The 20,283-nt window shown below is 38.1% G+C and overlaps 1 protein-coding gene across 20 annotated transcripts in view; it reads left to right on the top strand.

The window, feature by feature from the left end:
• LOC126645767 (poly(rC)-binding protein 3-like) overlaps nt 1-20,283 on the top strand; it is a 504,091-nt gene that overhangs the window by 254,558 nt on the left and 229,250 nt on the right. For 2 of the 20 annotated variants that reach the window (XM_050326604.1, XM_050326533.1), the window contains one exon: nt 6,006-6,116. The exons of 17 other annotated variants lie outside the window; for them this stretch is intronic. The gene's annotated coding sequence lies outside the window, so the exon portion shown is untranslated. One more of the 20 variants, XM_050326552.1, reaches the window with a different exon arrangement.

Here is a 20,283-nt window from a genome sequence, read left to right as displayed (position 1 = left end):
TCAGTCTCTCACAAAGGTCTTCGGAGCTGTTGCAGTTTAAACATGCTTACAATTTTTTAGTGTTCAGTAGAACACTAAAGAAGACAAGTAACAGCCTTAAAACAGCAACGAGGAATCAATATTATAGTGCTAGACTCCTGAAGATCTATGGACCGGGGAATCAGGAATTCTCTGAGGTGCTGTGCAGACACTGCACTGCCTCAACACACGTGTTTTGCCCTGTAGCTGCCTCAAAGAGCCGGATGGGAAACAAAGCCCGAAGGTCACATTCTGTTGTTCTGCAGGCTTGAAGGCATTCATCACTGTGCCAGGTCTTTGGTTGTGTTGTGTCAGCACTTCATCATGTTTCATTTCCTTCCCTCATCTCTCCTGCCTGTGTCTGTGGTGGGAAATATTAAAAAAAAAAAAAAAAAATAGCCTCTGCTTTCTTACTTTTGTCCTTAAGCGTGGCAGATGGTAGCTCTGTTTCAGAGTGTACTCTAGCAGACTTTGATTAACAGTTAATAGGCATGGGCTTTCAGGCTTTGCTTCCAGTCATATACCAGTTCCTCACTATTAACTGTTACTGTTTTCACTAAAGTCCTTTGCTGAATTGGTCAAAGCAAATTCCACAGTGACAGGCTTAAAAGTGAAGAACATAGCTTTAAAGAGAAAACAGTAGTATCTTTGTATGTGTCACAGGTAATTTAACATCTGCTCTTGTATTCTGAGGTAATGACCTTTTGTTAACTGTTGAGGTAAATGATTGCATCATCACTGGAAAATAATGTCTTTAGCATACTTTACTCCTAGCCCAGTTCCAGTTTCTTTAGCGTGCTCTGACATCCCACATCACTGATTTTCAGAATAGTTAGAAGATGGTATCGGTAGTCTCCTGAGAGTCCTCCATCAAGCTCTGCACGGTGGTAGCTGATAACTTTATGAAAGTAAAAGGGACAGTGTAAAACCAGAAGAAAATCAGGGAGCTTTAAATGTTTCCCTAATATTCACTGGACCTCTAGAATGAGCAAAAGTAATGCCAGAAATATTACCCAGGAGGTCAGTTAACATCCTTCCTGCCTTAAAGTCTCAACTGTTACTGATGCTTCATAAAGCTATTCGTTTCTCTGTGGAGTTTAATAGCTGTGGGGTTTATTGTTATTTTTAGAGAAAACATAAAGCGAATGTCACCTGCTTTCTCTCCCTTACTCCTCACCAGAATTGCTCTTCAATGCTCTGGGCCATTGACTGCAAAGCTCAATGTTGATGGATACTTGTACAGTCCAACACTTGGTTTCCCGTCCATTTTTACTAGAGCTATTCTCATTCAGAGGAATGTTCTGACAGAAGTGTCCTCCTGCAGTTCCTTTCAGTTACACGGCAGCAGCTACGGTGAGATTCTCATTGCAGAGGAGGTATGTGTAGACCTTTGAGGGATTCCCCACGCCAGGAGCATGGCAAGCTTCAGTAGTGGCACCTTTGCCACTGAGGATTTTGCAAACTGCCCCAACTTTTCCCTTGGGATTCACTGTACAGAGCCTCTGAAGTACAGTGGAAACCTCAAAACTTTCAGGTTTTTTTACACAAAAGAGTAAACATTTTGTGTTTCCTAGGTGAGTGGAAGGTGTAAATAAGTGGGCTGATGGAGAGTCCCCTCTCCTGGCAGAGTTGCAGAAGAGTCTAAGGACTGGGGACTAAAAACTGGTTGCAACCAGTGTGCTAAATGGAAGTAGAAAAATACAGGGGGTATGTTTAAGGAGGTCAGATAAACTAGAACCCCGGTAACTTCCAACACTGTATGGTAAATGAGAGAAACGCAAGAACAGTAGCAGTGTGAGAATCCCAAACACGGATCCATAGAAAAGATTGTAACATTCTGAAAACATTGAACCACAGCTGCTTGCAGAGGATTTTGTCATCATCAATACTGTTATCCCTTTGGGTATCATGATTCTAAGGCAGCAACTCGTATGAGCAGTGTTATTCAGGAAACAGCACTGCTCACCTGACTCAAATGGTTTGGTCTATATGGGTCAAATAATGTTTGCATTTTTGAAGTATTTTAATAAATTTTAATGTATCTAATTTGAAGTGCCAACTACCTGAGATATGACTGTTTTCTATTCTTAAAAAAATTGTGTGTATAATATCTCTGATAATGGATTCTGTCTTATTAAACAATCTCATACATCTGCTTCTGGGAATAGTCTTAAAAGAAATGGAGTATCAAATTCTGCTTTTAAGAGGATTTGTTTAAATACTTCTATCAAATTCCAGGACTTAAGTCTGATTTAGTCTCATGTAACTAAAAGAAATAAACATAGAGTAACTTGCCTTCACTCTAAAACTGTAATCTTTTTTTGTTCTCATAAGCTATGCACTCAGGCTTGCAAACTGAAAGAGCTTGTAAATACGCTGTTGGGGAAGACATATTGTGAAACATTCCTTAGTTCTGAAACTTAGTTTCCAGTTAAGTTTGTAGAGCATTTTAACTGCATATTCAGAAAATACTAATCCCCAGGTCTCAGTTTTCTATTACAGATAAGTAAAGTGGTTTAGACTACCTTATCATACCTATATACATGAAACTTCATATATATTCTGGATCAGAGAGTTTTGAAACTTGGAGGTATTTTCATGATGTTATTTTCCTTGCTCACAGTGCTATTTGCACCTTTGCCTCCAGGCTCGGGCAATGCCTTGGTGTTTCTGCAGCAAGATATTCCAGCTCTTCTTTCAATTAAAATGGTGGAGGATTGGCTTTTATCTCAAAACTGTGTGTTGTTTCTGATTACTGGTCAGGTCAAATCAAAATGCAGCAGTTTGGGTAAAGCTTCAGAGTATGCCTCTCCTTACTCTTAAATATCTTAAGAGGGTTGAACCAGAGTACCAGTCACTTGAATTAGCAGACCATGAGATGTAATGAAACTACACCACAAGTAAAACATGTATGCAAAGCAATGTTTCTTATGCTGTCCATTTATTATATTTCTCAGATAAAAATAACAACACAGGCTCACTCTGAGAAAATGTCAGTTTGGATGAAATGGGATATTTCTAAACTGTACCATAAAGATATTATGTAAGTAATTAAGCAAAGCTAGATGTCAACATGATAGATACGTTCACAGTGTAATGACTGTGATTCCTTCTTGCTGAGAGCATTGTCACTCCTGACTTTCTTGGTGAATGTATATATTCAAAATTTATTATTTGCTCATATTTGAGTCTACACATATAGATGTTCCAAAAAATAAGTTAAGGCATAAATGCAATATCAAGGTCAATGGGAGTACTTCAGAGAAAAAGAATTGTAGAATTGGGTCAGTTTTATTTGGGACAGTGATTTGTATGCTCTGATTGGCATGGTGTTCATGGACTTGGGCTTGGAAAGGATGATGAAAGTTCTTCTGTAGTGCAGCACCAGCAGCCTGGCAGGCATGACTGAACAAACATGTAACATGTCCATCAGTTGACAGGCAATTCTACCACTAGAAGAACCTAGTGAAGACTTGCAGCTCCTCTGCTGCACTGACCAAATCCAGCTCTCCTTTTCTTCCCTTTTAGTTCAAGTCCTGATAATAAATTCTCAATTTCTGAACAATTCTACTACCATGGCATTCATGGCAGGAAGCAATAAAATTTGCTTTTCTCATGGTTACTTTTCATTCCACAGGGTTCAGAGAAGCATCTCTACCAAGAAACACACTAGCAGACTGTAGAAAAGAATAGACAATGAGAAGTTTTCTGGGCCCTTTTAATTAATAAAAGGTTTAAGAATATAGGCAAATTGTGAATTGACGGTGCTTAAGTAGTTTAATACAAATTTATTCATATCTGAAGACTTCAGTTCTAATTTTTGCTACCTGTTTATGTGTCACTTCAGCTTAAGAAAATGAATTTGCAGAATAAATCTAATTAAGAAAACTCTCTTTAGAAGTTAGTCTCTCTTTTGTGTAGTATCACCAAAAAAATAAAAATTCCAAGTGATCTGGTTAGGTGATATCTTCTTTTGGCTAGTTTGTAGCAATTTGATATGTAATTCAGTATTGCAAATTAGGCTAGCACAAAAATCTGAACTCTTGGAAATCAGTAAATAGAACACAGTGCTTTAACACAATTCCTCAATGATGCAAGCTATGCCAAGTGCAAATTAAAACTGTCTCTGCTTTCTATAACTTTCCTAAGAATTTGAAAACAAATTCAAAAATACAGTAATTTTCCCTTGCATTGATCCCCTGGAATCAATTGGTAAGCTCAATCCTTGGGTAAGAACCTGTCTCAAAAGTACTGTTCCTTTGTGATGCAATTTCTCACTCCTTTTAAATCAAAGTAAATAACTTTCTCTATCACAAACAAATCCAAGAGCCACACAAATGTTTTTGAAAACAACAGATGGACAGCATATTAGTTGCCACATTTAATTTACAACTAAATAGAAAAAAAGGTTGTTTAAATTCCTTTACATTAATTTTTCCCTCTTTCTGTTTGTTTACTAGTAATGAGTGGGAATATGCATGCCATGGTTTTAAATCTTTGATTAAAACCAGAAGGCTTTTTTGATTACTTATTGGACCAGTTTCCAATGTTACTGGTTGAGTAACACTGTTCTAAGATATGGGTAAAGTGCAGCTGGATGAAACAGAGTTTGGGAGAAAACAGTTCTCGGCTGATCTTTCTTAGGAAGTGGGAATGATCACAATCTTATACTCACCTCCAGATATGGGAACATGTCTTTGAGACCACTTTTTCTAATGAATAAACATTGTCTTTTATGCTTATCATATTATAATCTAAGGAAAGGAAAATCTGTTTCTTAACTGGGCACCCTGTTGCACTGGGAAGATGATAAGTTAATGAAAAGCATATGTAAGATGTTAGTTATGTTATTTAATGCACTGTTAAAAAGTGTTGGCAGCATATTTTGTGATATTTTAGTGTATTTTTGAATCAAATCATTTGAAACTCTAAATATTTACTGAATTTAAAAAAAAAAAACACAAAGCAGCTTATAATTGAAAATCACTAGTGGATCATTCCTCAGTCAGTTCTTATTGTGAACAGTCAAGAATCATAACCTTAAAGAAAGAGTGCAAGTTTGCTCTCATTTCTCTTGGTACCTGCGTTTCCTCTTGGCCTGAAGGGTCTACTGCATGAAACTGATATTCCATTTTCTCTTTCCGTTCTGCACACAGGTGTGAGGAATAAAGTAGCAACTTAAATAAAATATGTACCTGTGAACTCTATTCTTTCTGTATGAAAGGTTGGTTGTTACAATCCATAGATGAAATCAGAAATTGATGTCCTGACTGAACTCAGTTTAATATTTATGATCATACAAGATAGTCTTTAACACAGTTGTGAATGTGAACAACAAAATAAGTAATTTAAAATGGTGTTTTAAACATTAAATTTTTGGATGATGTCAGGAGACATCTCCACACCAACCATGCTGACATGGTTAAATCTTTTGCAAAATTCACCTATGGCATAGGGATTGTGTCTGTTTGTTAAAGGAAATAAAAAGTATGTGAATCTGAGAATTACACTTGTTTGCCTTGTGGTAGTAGAGTCTGGGGGTGCGCACTTGCATGGCATTGTATTCAAGACAAACAATACATCATACTTACTACTGAACAAAAGGAAGTGAGAACAGGTGTGAGACATGTCTCTGCAAACTGTGAGAAAATCAAAATTCACCTGGGAGAAGGGTGTGAATTTTTAGCAACATGGTAGAATGTGGAGTCAGGAGGTTCATCCTTCCTTAGGAAAATGGGAAAGATAGTGCTGTATTATGAAATAAAGGCACCAAGTAGACAGCCCTGTGGACCACATGCTGACTGCTATGGTCATCCCCAAATTTGTGTGATAGAATGGAAATTCTGGTACCGGAATGGTCCCTGGCAGTTATCTGAAAATTTGCAATGACATGGGACTGCCTCTGGCAGGTGTTGTCAGAGCGCAAGGCAGTACTTTTAGCTGTGCAATGGTAGTGTTCTAATACAGGGATCATATCTCACTTTCAGAAAGAATGACAAGAACTACATCTCTTTGAAAACCCTTGGGATACAGAGAAATGAAGAGAGCTGCTTTGCACAGCAGGAACCAGTGACAACTTGAAGAAAGGCTAAAGACAGGTAGAGGAAGACAGATCTTTTGTTTAAAATCAGGTCCAAGGTAGTGAGACTTTTATGATTCCTTGTGCATTAATCAACAAAACTGAATTTCTTATCTGGTGCTAGTGATGGTAATCAAATGCTTTTTCTAAATAAAGTGGATTTAATTACCACTCTGCACTGAGCCAGGCATTATGAGGCTGCCCTGTGATAGCTACAGAAGCATGGAGCAAGCCGGCAGTAGCCTTTCAAACATTACAGACTATCAAATGCAAGCAACTTGAGTTTTCAAATGACTTATTGGTAAAATGGTCAAGGAAAGAGTGTGGCTGGGAAAGACAGAGGTGAGTGGATGTGAAAATAAATGTTTAGACTTTTACCTCATACCACTGAGGAGGCAAGCACACTGGTATAAGTGAAACAACCAAAAGGTAGTAAAACACCCATAAAAAGGAATGCCTTTGAACCAGTGTCAGCTCATTCCAGCGTTTTCGTTAACTTGCAGCTGCTGCTGAAGCAAAATTGTTGATGAATGTGTAAAGTACGGATGGGGATAGCAAAAAATAGTTTAAGCCATTAACGTGTAAAGCATTTCTTGATTTCAGAGCTTAAGCAAGTCCTGATGTGGATTGTCTTGTGATGGCAACTATGGAAAGTGATCAAATCCAGAAGCTTTACTTTTATTTTTCTGTTTCCTTTAACGCTAGGTAACAGTGAAGTGTGGACGAGTTTTGTTAGTGAATGGGCTATTGTTTAAGGAAGTGATGAAAACCCAGATTGCTTCTGCTGTCTTTAGGCAGGCTTTGCAGTTCTACTCAACATAAATTTTGCAGTGATTGTAGAAAATGGTGGACTATGAAGTCCAAAAAGAGTATTTTTATATCTACAGAAATATAAGACTCTTTCACTAAGAACTTTCTTGCCACAGAAGGACCAATGCAATAGGTGATAGTATTGAAATGTGTGTTTCAGCCTCATGAAGCTCTGTCATTGTGGATCATGTCTTGTGCCTGCTTTCCAGCTTGTGTGTAGAAAATTATCTATCCAAAACTGGGAGGGATTAACAATTTAATGTAGTCTGAAAAAGAGAATGGCTGCTAGGGTCGAACATTTGACAAAGACTAATGTAAAAACAATTTACTACATATTAGCTTTACCATTAACAATAGGATAAGTTTTAAACCACTCAAGAAAATAAATATAAAGACCTGCTTATAAGGCATATATCAGTGTATTTTACAGTAAACCTGTTATTTATTGTACACTTCAAACTTAGCACATAAGCTTGACTACTTGCTTCTTCCAGGTCAATATAAGTATGTCTCAGCAGAAAATGGCTACGGTGATAATGAAACTGCATTTTACTGTCCTTTCTACAAGCTGTAGAGACAAAAAACAAACCTGTTTTGCCATTGTCTTTCAAATTTTCCTTTATAAGGGCAACTCTATGGGGGGGGGGTAAAAGGAATTATTTAATGGGAAGCTGAGGAAAACTACTAGATTGACATCAAAGTTTTGATTTTTTTATTATAATTAAATTTTTGATATAGGTTATCCCCATCTGTCTGTAGGTATACATGTGCACATACACTTGCTTTTATATAGTCAGTTTAAAAAGCAAAATAAAAGCAAAATATTTCTTTTAATTTTATTAATAAACCCTATTCCTCTCTGGAGTCATTTACTATAGAACTAATATGTCTATTAGAAGTTGCTCTTTTAATTTTTTTAGGTAGTTTCCATCTGGTGACTTCAAAGTCCTCAATGGATTTATCTTCATAATAGGCCCTAAAGGTAATGAAGAGGACACATTTTCACTTTATAGGTGGAAATGAACTAAGCAAAGATTATCAGAGATATTAGTCCTAGTCTTTTTCTAAGCCTCAGGTCATTTTCTTCCTCTACCTCAGGCAGAGGTAGAAAGGTACCTGAACCTTTCTTGAGGCTAGCAAAGAAGTAGAAAAAATCAGAAACTTGAATTCACTTTCTGCTTTCCAGCACAACTGGCATTCTGGGGTTGCTGCTTTGAATCTCTAATGCTCAGTATTTTATTTGCAATACAGGAGCAGTAACATCCTCCAGAGACTCAGAACAACATTAAAAAAAAAGTAGCCAAGAGATTGTGATGAACAGCACAAGTTACTTTTACAGTGAGACCCAAATAAACCTCTAACAATTTTAAATTTGGTTCTTTCCTCAAATTTAAGTCCAGAAGCTTCTATGTGCTAAGTGATGGTGAATAAAAGGTAGGCTCAATGTCCTCCATTACACTGTCCTGTACTGCTTCAGCTCAAGGGGGGTGAAGGAGGTTTGTCCCCCTCTCCCCCTGCTGGACCAGTGAGTCCTGTGGGGCTCAGGTAGATACATCAGATGGTAAGTTCAGTCTTCAGTTGTAGACAGGGAAAGAAGAGAGCTTTCTTAGCAAGAGCAAGAGGTCCAGGCATTTTACCCAGCTCTGAGAAACCTCCCTTAAGTGCGTAAGTACTCTTGTAGCAGTAGTTCACATTTTCATAGTTTGCCAACTTTTGGAAGATTTGCATAAGAATAAGGAGCATATTTCTGACACAAAACCTTACCCATCAATCTTCCAAATTGCACCTTACTCTTCCAGTGTATGATATGCAACAATTTCTCAGGGAACAATCACCTGAATTGCCTGAAATTGCAGACCCATAGTGTTTTCTTTAACTTCATTCATGGAAATGTCTGAACAGTTGTGTCTGAAATTGGTGGTGTGATTGTATGTGGTAAATCCAGCTGCAGACTGTCAGAAAATGACAACCAAGTTGTTTATTTTCCCTTCTCTTCAGGGCTTTGTAAGAAGAATTGGCAGGTAGCCCTAATAATTAGAAAAGCTGTGAGTTCTACCAGTTATAATGTTATTGATACAGCTCCCAGTGTTATTGGGTTTCTAACAAGGCAGATTGGCTAAAAATGACTAGTGCTCTTCTTTCTGTGTTGTCAGGATTTAGTGTAGGTATTTTTAACTGCTAACCAAAGACCAGTACTAGTGATGTCTGACATATAACATCTGGCACAAAAATTTATCATTTGCATGGGTAATAATGCTGGAAGTTGAAGGTTCGTAAGTGTTTCTCAACTGTTTACATGGTAGGTATGCAAACATTTAATATATCCACTGTCATGATACAGTTTGCTCCTTTGTACTGAGATGTACATGAGAGTTATTCTAGAAAATGCAGGAAAACAGAGTTTGGCAGCTACTGTAAGTGGAAAATTTAAACGTGATTCAGCTTTCAATTAAGAGTCATTCTCTTTCATCTCTCTGCTAGACATGTAATTCTAGCTGGTCCTTCATTAGTACAGCTTTCATCAGTGTGAAGATAAAGCTGTGTTTAAGAAATTACTTAAGATTAGAGTTCAATATAAATTTTGTTTACTATCTAAAAATATGTTCCATTTTTCAAACTGGAGTTTGACTAAACATGTCACAAAAATGTGTTTCTTCTGAATTTCTAATTTTTTTTTGGGAGGGGGAATGTGGTAGTGTTCTGGATGCCAGAGTCACTCTGAAACTCTTCAGATAGACATGATGTCTGTCACACTGTCACACACAGTTATGAATTAGTGAAGGAAAGGTTGAGAGTAAATTGTATTAGCAGAGGTGCATGTACTATTACATAATTTATTGTATACAGTGTTTTGTAAAATTAATATAAAATCTAATGTAGTCTTTAAAGGTTTAAAGTGAAAAGACTAATTGAGTCAGATCCATTTTATTCTGTTTCCTGCTTAGTGAATTCCATCTGACAGCCTAGGAAACCCACACCTCATTACCATATTTTGAAACATCTGTTAAAGAAAACAGATCTGGTTGCCAGAATTCATCTTCCTTTCAGAAGTGCCAAATATGTGAAAGAACCATTATTGCTTAGGCAAAAACCATGTTCAGCTTTGCTGTCATCAGCCACATTAGGCTTTTTTTGATTCAGAATGTAGGTAATATATTGAGGGAAGCTATTCATAGAATGTTACTGTAATTACTGAAATATGAATATTTCTCCCTTGTATTTCATCTGAGAAATAATCCTTGGGTATCAGCCACATTCATTTTAATTCCCTTTCTAACAGCTTGCTACCTGTTAATGTTGTAATTACAACATCAGAGCTGCCGGTCTGTAAATGAACTTCCATCAGAATCCAGATGCTGAAGTTCTGTTTTACATGAATGGGAGATGGTGTCCTTCAGTCCATGGTTCTAGGCCAGTGGTCCAGACGCTGCTTGTCTCTCAAAATACCCATTGTAAGAACAGTAATTCCTTTAATTCTGGTCCTTAAAGAACACAGTAAGTCTTTTAAAACATACTTATTTAAGACATTTCACAAAACCAGTGAAATGTTAGCCTTTTATATTTGCACATTTTTTTGTTTTTTGTTTCTCTAGCATTACTTATTCCAAGTCTCAGTGGCCTTAAAGGGATTCAGTTATTGATGCGTAGGTAAGTAGAGGATGATGAGGTTCTGGAGGTCATCCGTTTTCTGCTTATTTCACAGAATCATAGAATATGCTGAGTTGGAAGGGACCCACAAGGATCATTGAGTCCAGCCCTTAGCCCTGCATAGGACCATCCCCAAGAGTCACACCATGTGCCTGAGAGTATCATCCAAACATGTCTTGAACTCTGTCAGGCTTGGTGTTGTGACCGCTTCCCTGGGGAGTCTGTTCCAGTGCCCAACCACTCTCTGGTGAAGAGCCTTTTTCTAATATCCAGCCCAAAACTTCCTTCAACACAACTTCAGGGCCATTCCCTCAGGTTCTGTCACTGGCCATCATGAAGAAGAGATCAGAGTCTATCCCTCTCCTTCCTAAAAAAAGGAAGTTTTAACTGAAGTGAGGTCTCCCCTCAGCTTCCTCTTCTCCAGGCTGAACAGACCAAGAGACCTCAGCTGCTCCTCATACAGGTTCCCGTCAAGGCCTTTCATTATTTTCATTGCCCTCCTTTAGACACGCTCTGATAGCTTAACATCTATGTGTTAGCTGATGCTGGCATGAGGACAAGGAGAAGGAGGGCAGGCCATTAGCACCTGAAAGTTTATTTTGGTGTTAAAAGCTTCATGGTACATGAAGGTAATTATCAGATGTTCTTTTCACTTTCCTCCCCTGTATGCATTTATATATGCCTTGGAATAATTTTCCTTTGCTATTTCCCCTTATACTTTCACCTCTTTCCTGCACTTCTTGATCATTCAGCTGTGCATCTGAGCGTGATATTATCCCATTAGTTCTGCATGTATCTCTAGTCCCTGCTAGAGTTAGGGTACCTTTCTTTATACTGCATGTTAAATTCATGCCCAGACACATGGATTACTAGCCCTCCCCGACCTTTTTCCACCTGCTTAAAACCCTGTTACCTGTGTATGGGCATCACCTGCTCTGGAGCCCTCAAACAGGGTCAGCACAGTGTGAAAAGTCACATTGTAATGGGAGTGTATTTGAAGCTGTGAAAGAAATAAGCCTTGAACTGATCTAACAGCTTCCCACAGCTACTGAGAGGGGATGTTACTGCACTTTTTTCCATCATCTTCCCTTGTTGTCCTGGTCACACGGTTCTGTTCAGTATCCTGGGCCAGCCCTACTGCCTGCCCAGGCACTTCTTGAAATGCTTTGTTTCCCTGACCTGTTAGGATACTCACCCAGCAAAGAGAAGGTAGATAGACCCAGTAAGAGGCAACAAGATGAGTCATACGACTGGCTGTGGGATAGTGGATGAAAGGAGCAGGGGAGAAGAGATGGAAAGCAAGAACTCAAACTTGGCAGCAGTTTGGTTTGAGCATCCTTATTGCCAATCTGACCTCACTGCTGGTGTTCCATTTGATAAATTATCAGCTGACTGCTGAAGCAATGAGGTGCATGATATTTGTATCAACTGGTACTGACTGTTAAGTTCATGGTCAGGCCTAACCTACTCTATAGCTGTGCAAATATCTGTGACATGTTGTCCTATTGCTGTTAGGAAAATTGGTGATACTAGGAGTTGTCACTAGTCCTTGAAAAAGCCAGCATAGTGTAATCGCAGAGAGCCCTGCCCAAGCTCTTAGTAAAGTGGTTACACTGCTCTTTCCTTTCCTTGCCACTTTTCCCACAGCTGGCTGAGTAATTGCTGCTTCTCCTAACTCAGCCAGTGCTCTGTCATGTGAAACACCTAAAGCAGCAAGTGCAGTAATCACAGTGTCTTTCTAACTGCACAAGTGACACTCATCTGTCACTTGTAAATTATTGTCCAAACATCCACTCCATGTTTGTGTGTGTATGTACTCTGTCTCTGCTGTTTGAAACCAGGGGACCTGATACCACCACCAGAGTCTAAGAGAAGGTGTCTGTACCTGCAGGTCGGGTGGGCCAAGATCAAAACTTCTGGCCTGAATTCAGTGAGCCATGCAACCACATCCGCCAACCTGTTTTTCAAAGCTCTGCGTTTGAACTGCTGAGTCTTTGATCTCCATAACAAATCCAGTGGGATTCTGCTAATCTCAGATTTGCTGTTTGTGTGCAAATCAAGCATTTTGAATGGTTTAGCAACATATTGAGATGCCACGTCTTTATGTTCTAGTTTACAGTTGTTAAAAAATTTATCCTTCTTTTTTAATCCTATTCTGAAGGCCTTCTTCCTGTGATGCTAAAAAGTACTGGAATTAACTGCTGCTTCTGCCATGTCCAGCACCACAGAAGAGGAACTTCAGTTCACTGTTAGAGATGTCAGTTTGCCTTACTTCTCTGGGCTTGGGACTTGTTTTGGAATATTATTACTATCTCTGTTTCACTAATGTATGTGAATTAGATCACCTCTGGCAGCATCTTGAGTATTCAGATACCAAAAGTAACCAAGACAGGGCGACATTCACACATCCTTCCTTCTTCTGTATTACTGGTGGACTATGTCACTTGTAACTGTTGATACTTATAGTAAGGCTATTTCACTTTTTTAAGAGATATAAAACATAGTGTTAGACATTCCTTAGAGAAATATACCTAGAAGAAATAAGATAAATGAAGAAAAGGGGCATAAGAAGAGAATGTGTCCATAGCAGGGGGTTGAAACGAGATTATCTTTAAGATCCCTTCCGATCCAAACCACTCTATGATTCTATGATTTTTCATACTTCTCCTTGCTCAGGTATGTGATGTAGGAAGATGGTTTGGGGGATGGAATGATGTGGCAACTTCTAGGTGAGCATTTACCTAGAAGGAAGTGTGGTTAAAAGGGGCTGGCTTACTTACTTGCCTACTTAATTTAAAAAAGAAAAAAAAAAAAAAAAGAAGAGATGCTTTGTTGGTTTGGTTATGGAGCTGGAAGGGGAAAAGCATATCTCACTAAGACCCATGTTTTTTTCCAAAACTTTTATTTCCAGTAGAAGTCAATTCTTCATTCCTCTCTGCCTGTGAGAGCAATTATTCTTCATTTGTTTGCCTATTTGGGGCGAAAATTCTTCTCTCAGTGAGCATTTTTGCAATTTCTCCCAAAATGGAACTCCTGATTCAAGTGGGATTCCAGATTCAAGAGGGACTACTTAGTAAGACTGCTTTTTAAATACAAAATAGGACTGAAAAAATCAGTGTCATGGAGGATGAATATGAAGGCTAGTGGAATTTCAATAGCTTGATCTCAGCTGTATCTGAAAACATAGAGAATCTGAATGTTCAGGCACATATCTGAAAAAATGAAGAAATTACTTCCCTATCAATGTAATCCTGGGGCATGGGACTGACAGAAATTGTTATTTCTGCCTTTTGTACATTTTTTTTGTTTTCTTGGAAGAAAATCCTTTTCAGTATCTCTGCATCTGCATCCCAGTCTCACTTTTGAGACTTTCTCTGCTTTCCCCTGTGCAACTCTCAGGAACATATTGCATTGAGAGCATACATAGCTGACAAGCTGAGGGTGTCCCATTCACCAGGAATAAGGAAGAAATGGGCTTATATGCAACATCCCAACCCATCTTGGACCTATTTCTTGCACCTATAGGTAATGTGGCAACTTCTGCCTAAGATGATGATTTCCATCCATATCATGGCAGCTGTTTGATTTCTTGGAGGCTGAACTTCCTGGGAAATTCCCTTTTATGCTTCCCTTCTTACTCAGTTGCCTGACAAAAGTTTGGCAGTAAAATGTTGTTACTCCTTTTATTTGTCCCCCATTTCACATTCATGTTACCTCTCTCTCCCCTCTTTTTGCTTCTCTCTCTAAAGGTTGAGAGTGTCTGAAGTAATTAATGCTCCTGCATTTTGAATTTTTCTGAACTGTTTATAATGTGATTGCCAAATGCTTTTGTGACTGAAAGAAACTATGGAGAACCCAAGGGTGTAATATAAAATACTCTGAGAGTCTTAAAACCAGAAAAGAGTTGGGTTCAATTTACCATCAAGATTTGACCTTTCTGTGATTTTACAGGACTGTGAAGGTCTTCTAGGGCAGAAAACTTTTTTAAAAAAAATCTGTTTGTAATCCATTCAGCACACTAGGGTGCAAGTCTGTTCCAGAGTATACTGCAACTCAAAAAAATAATAGCCTGTATTTGTATATGTCTCACCTGCAGGTTACCTGCTTGAAAAATAGAATGTCAATGGGTTGTATATGTCTGTGAGTAATGAAAAGATGAAAAATTTTTCCCTGGAGTCCCTCCATTGTCTGTTCCCTCTACCTCAGTAACCCCATCTTCACCTTCCTTGCCTCATTTCATTTATCTCAGGGTGCAATATGTATTTTTAAGAAGAAGTACCTTTACAGGTACATGTGGTTATCTGAGCACAAAAGTTTTACATATGAAAATACAGTGCTATTAATAACATTATCTGAGTTTGTTTTAATCCTATGCAATGAATTATTAAATTCATTTAAAAAAAAATCTATTCATCCCTCCTTCTATTGGACTGAAATCACGAAGAGGTTGATTTCTTAGACATGGCAAAAGAAAGTTGCTCTGAGTAAATTTTCATTACATGCTTAATTTTAAATTTTTAATACATTTTAAATCATATTTTAACTTGCTAGTACTTGTCTAGTACTTGCTAGTACTTGTCCCTGTGCAATAAAAGTCACATGATTACTCAATACAGTAGGGCACCCTGTGGTAAACTATGTCAATGGACATACCATAGCTAAGTCCATACATTTCCTCCTGTAGAAGTGAAAGGGACTTTTTTACTGTCTCCATCACTGTTTGTGGAGCCACAAGGAGTCAGCTTCTGTATGGTGCAGCAAAGCAGTGGGACAGACTACTTTCTTTGGGTATAAGATTTGGCTTTAAATCTAAATATATATGGATTTTATTAACATGCTAAGAGTTGAAGTGAAGTGAGATCCCAGTGGCCTGTGGAAAAAGAAAATGTTGCCACTGCTTCCCTGGGAGCAAGATTTATTGCTTGGTAAAGAAAGCAGAGCTGTACTAAGATTCTTTCTCTAATCTCTGCAAAATTTTTTTGTCAAAAGGATGCTTCAGAGTGTCTCACACCTTGTCTAAGCTCCATGAACCCTCAAAATTTGGATTCTCAAACTTTTAATATGTTGGAGACCATTAAAATTCAGCCGTATGCACCGTGTGAGAAAACAATATGAATGTGTTGCAAAGCCCTCTGTTCTTTCTCTGGCAAAGTTTTCAGATAGCTTAGGCTTCAGAGGAGTGAGTTGTGCTGGATTAAGCTACAGCAATAAGGACATTACTGCTTCCAGGTGTCCACAGACTGAGCCGCGAGAGACTGGCAGGTATGTGGTGGAGAGGCAGAAGGGAATATTGTTCTCCTCAGCATCCTGCTGAGGACTGCTTAAACGCTAAATCCAAGAGACTGAACGTAGCTTAAACTAATTCACTGAACTTGTGAACTCCAGTGCCCAGAGAGCCATTGCTTGTTTTGCATGCTGTTTCTGCTGTCCTTGCTGTGAAGACAGTAATTGCTAAGAGGGTGGATGTCCAAGAATGCAATATCTTTAGCTTCAGCACTTTAATCCCACAGAATAAGTCTGTGGGAACACTGCAGGAGATCAGATCCTCAGTTTAGAAACATCAGTAGACTTCTTTCTTTTGCTTATAAGATCATGACTAAACGTTTATATCCCTTTGGGGTGTGTTTGTTGTTACTTTAATTTTCACACTGGATATATAACTTAGTGTGCAACTCTATTGCTTTCTCTTAAAACACATTCAGTGTATTTGCTGCATACAAATGTACAATGCAGAAAACAAGTGCCATACTAGATAAAAAAAACTATCTATCATTATTTATTCACTCAGCAAAGCTATAAAAAAGTTTACTACATAATATACCAAAGCTATTCCTTTTGTTCCACCATTTATTTTAACTGATTTATATCAGGGGTAAATGGAAACCAATAAATCTGTGTAATAGCTCCTCACCTGCTAGGATATAACATGATTCTAAAATTATTCCAATGTGTTTCAGTTGATGACACAGGACTTTGCTTTCTCTTACTGTGATTCTTTCATAACTGTCTGATCACGCTTAATTTACTTTTATGGAGCCAAATAACGATGAGTTTCATGTTACTGGTTCCACTGTTATGTGTCTTTTTATGGTTACTGGCTTACTTACTAATGCAAGATAAAATAAACCAATGCAAGAAAAATAAACCATGTCCATAGGGTCATCTATACCAAAGATTACATCAGAGGAACTAAACCTTGAACTAAGACATCCTTCTCCACTTGAATGCATTTACAGCTGTGATCAGACTCCAAGAAGGAGCTTTGTAGTACAGCTGTTGTCCAAAGAAACCTTATTTCAACGCTGTGTGTTATCCTGGAATATGCCATGTATCTGCCACTGAGATGGGCTTAGTACAGATGGCAAGTGTTTAGAGAGAAAGACTGAGAGGTGCTCAAGCATGAGCATAACACACACTGTAGAAGAGCTTGTGATGCCACTTTGTATTGTGTCTGTTTCGTGGAAAAATCAGAAAGGGGATTTATGCCAATGTGCTTGCAAAACCTGGCTGCAGTACATCCTATTCTTTTAGAGCCAGCTAGACACCAGCCGTGTGCATACAAGATGCTATGATTGTTTTTCCTTCACTATTTTCTTGGAAGCAGAGATCTCTAATTTTATCTTCACCAAATGCAGAAACTCAAGATTATCTTCTGTTTTCCCCATTAGAAAATTCTGCCAGTATTCACGATCCTTACAGATGCAGCCTTGGTGTACTCTTTTTGTCTGAATTCTTGCCTAGGATAACAGACACTCAATGAAGCTGGAGTGTCAAAAAATAAAATAAATTTTTTTAAAAAAATCAAACCAAAACTACTCAATAAGAAGGGAAGACAGACTTTTCATGTGGGAAAATGCTCCCTTTTAGAGATTTTTTTTCAGCATTTCTTTGGAAGGCATAAATGGCTGGTAGTCTGTCAGGTACCAGCTGAAATATCTAACTTCTTTTTTTGTAGGTTCCCACCAGTTAGTTCACTAAGGTTTTATCTTATTACAGTTCTGGGTATGGCACTTAGCTTAATAATGTAGGAGGGTGAATTTTTTTAAGGAGTATTTTATTCAGAGGCAAAGCCTTCTTCACTTGTGAGTCTCCCCACTCAACTTTTGTGAAAGTTGTATGTGAATAAACTTAAGTTGAACTGTCTGATCTAATAGAGAGCACAGTGCTAACACTGTTATGTGAACACAAAGACAAATGCAGAGATCTCTCTGACTTCATAGTCCCTAATGTTACTTAAACTTTCCAAATCACTGGGCCTCAGGACCTATAAGGCAGTCCTTTTGAGTACATGAAATTACAATGGGTTATCAAATCAAAGCCCAGAGAGTCTGAAAAGGAGAAGTGAAAATAAATCTGACATACCCAAGCCTCCAAAGTATACTTCAAGGTGTAACCTTACTGTAGATAATAAAACCTTACCAGGAATAAATGAGGCCCATTACTTCTTTTTTTCCCCATTGTCAGTATGAAATTCTGATGATAGTCACTTTATTGCTCTGCATGACGCTGCATATATTATTTAACTAGTATGAAAGATTTCCATCTATTCAGCTATGTGGGTAGCTTTCATGCGATAAAGTTTTATTCTGGCAGGGGAGTGCTGCCAAGTTTTACTTTGGTTAAGTACATTAAAAGAAATTCTATCATCCATGGGATTCTGCATTGTAAAATTCTGTTTTGCTCCCTGAATATAGTTTTTTACTGAGGTTATCAATGCAAGAAACCTTTTCAGTTATATTTAGCACATGTTTGCTATGTACATCAAATAATAAGTAGCAGATAAAACTTTGCTAGGGCTTCTGAAACTGAAAGTGTAAAATGGATTTGAATTCAACACTAATTTAGAGAGGGAAGAGCTTTGCTGTCTTACAAAATTCTAAATATACAGCTGTTAATTCTCCAGTTCATAGCACATTCCATTGTGGTGTCCTTGTCACTAAAAGAATTTCCTCATGTAAGGGCACTACTATAAACAGTTCTTTTGTTTACTAGCATGCATTTTATACTGTTAAAACTAATATCAAGTCTTATTAAAGACTGAACTGAGAACAGTCTTCTGACAAGGATACTGGAGAGGAAAACTTCTTACGTGTCATCCTACTATCAGCAGTTGCCATGACACCTATTACTCTGGGGGTTTGGAGGGAAGGAAGTGAACATAAAACATTTTCAGTCCCAGTACTAACTTCAGGTGTGTTCTTCTCTCCTGTAAGAATCAGTAGCATATGATTTTCCAATCTTTATTACAGTAAGGTAACACTCTGAGGCACTATCACAGTGGAAATGATAAGCAGGAAATACTATTTCAGAAAACAAAGGGCTCGGACTACTTTCTTATAAGGTTCTAGGAGGTAGAACTGTTCATCCTTTTAAAATCCTATACTTTGGAAAGAAAATGTTTATAATGGGGCAGAATGGCTCATTTTAGTTCTTTTGAGCTCAGGATTCAGATTTGCCTTGACTACAAGGAGGTAGTTCTTGGTACATTTGATCAGATAGACAATTTTTTTTCTGAAAAATTGAGTAGTTCAAAGGCCTCTATTCCATTCTTTCTTGTCATGAAAGTTGCTTTGGAGGCCATGGTGGAATGGCTTAATACTTCTCATGTCTTGTAGAGCTATAGATAGTATAGATTTAATATATCACATGTCCTTTTGCACTCCTTACCTCATTCTTTTCCAGAATTACTTTAGATTCAGGAACCTGATACATCTTTTCAGTATAGTCTAGTTATCACCAAGGTCCTTGCATATTTTGAGATGGACTGTGCTTATCTCCGTCAGATTCTGATTCCTCTCAGCACTGACAATGTTGCACCTGCTTTTCTTTTCCCCTTCCTCAGATTATTTTTGTAGCTTCATGGCTGCTTCTGCTCTGCATTGCCTTCAGTCCTTTTCTTCTCCTCATCTTTTCTTGGTTTCCCTTCCCATCTTTGGCTTCTTCTCTTGGCCATAACTGTTGCTTTCTATTCCTGCAGCACCCCATCAGCCCTTGATTGTGGCTCTGGACTTCTCTTTGTAGGCAGTTCTAATATCGCCTGCTACTTCTCTGTGCTGAGCCCTCATTTACTGTGTCTCTGAACTTCTGGTAACACGGTATTCTCAGACACTCTGGTGCAGGTCCTTGTTTTCCCACATGTGATTAAGAGTCAAACTTTACTCTTTGATTGCCAAGAAGTATGAAGAACAGTGATGATTCAGCAGCTCTATAAAGCCAGGTGCATAGTATTTTAACTGTTCACTCAATTAGAACAATGAGAACAATCATAAAGCCTTTAGTGCGAGAATGGTCTTTTTGTCTATAAACACCTGCCACAGAGGAATTTCTCATTTCATGACTGTAGTGCTTTGGCTCTTTCTCATTAAAAGATAATAATTTCTGAAAATAACACAAGCACTCAAGTTGAAGACTGAGTCCATGGAGAAATTGCTTTAAATGAAGAACCCTAGCTAGATAATACATGGTCATCTTCTTTTTCTTTTTCTTGTTTTACATTTTCTTTTGGACTTAATTGGGATGAAATAAAAGAAGAAGGTAAACCTTAGAAAGAAGGTTTACTTTAGAAAGTTGTTGCTCTATTTCTGAAATAGATGCTTATGTGTTGCTGTAGAATCTGTTTAGAGACCTGGATTACGTCAATCCATGACACTGGAAGGTGAATCAAGGCGTGGCAGAGCCTCCAATTTTTCTATAAATGCTGGCAACATAACATAACATTAGCTGCCATA

The sequence above is a fragment of the Myiozetetes cayanensis genome, unplaced genomic scaffold (assembly GCF_022539395.1).
Source record: "Myiozetetes cayanensis isolate MyiCay16 unplaced genomic scaffold, myiCay2020 scf1, whole genome shotgun sequence".
In the NCBI taxonomy this organism is placed as follows: Eukaryota; Metazoa; Chordata; class Aves; order Passeriformes; family Tyrannidae; genus Myiozetetes; species Myiozetetes cayanensis.
The sequence above is the reverse complement of the archived record's forward strand: the minus strand, read 5'-3'. Positions and strand labels throughout refer to the sequence as shown.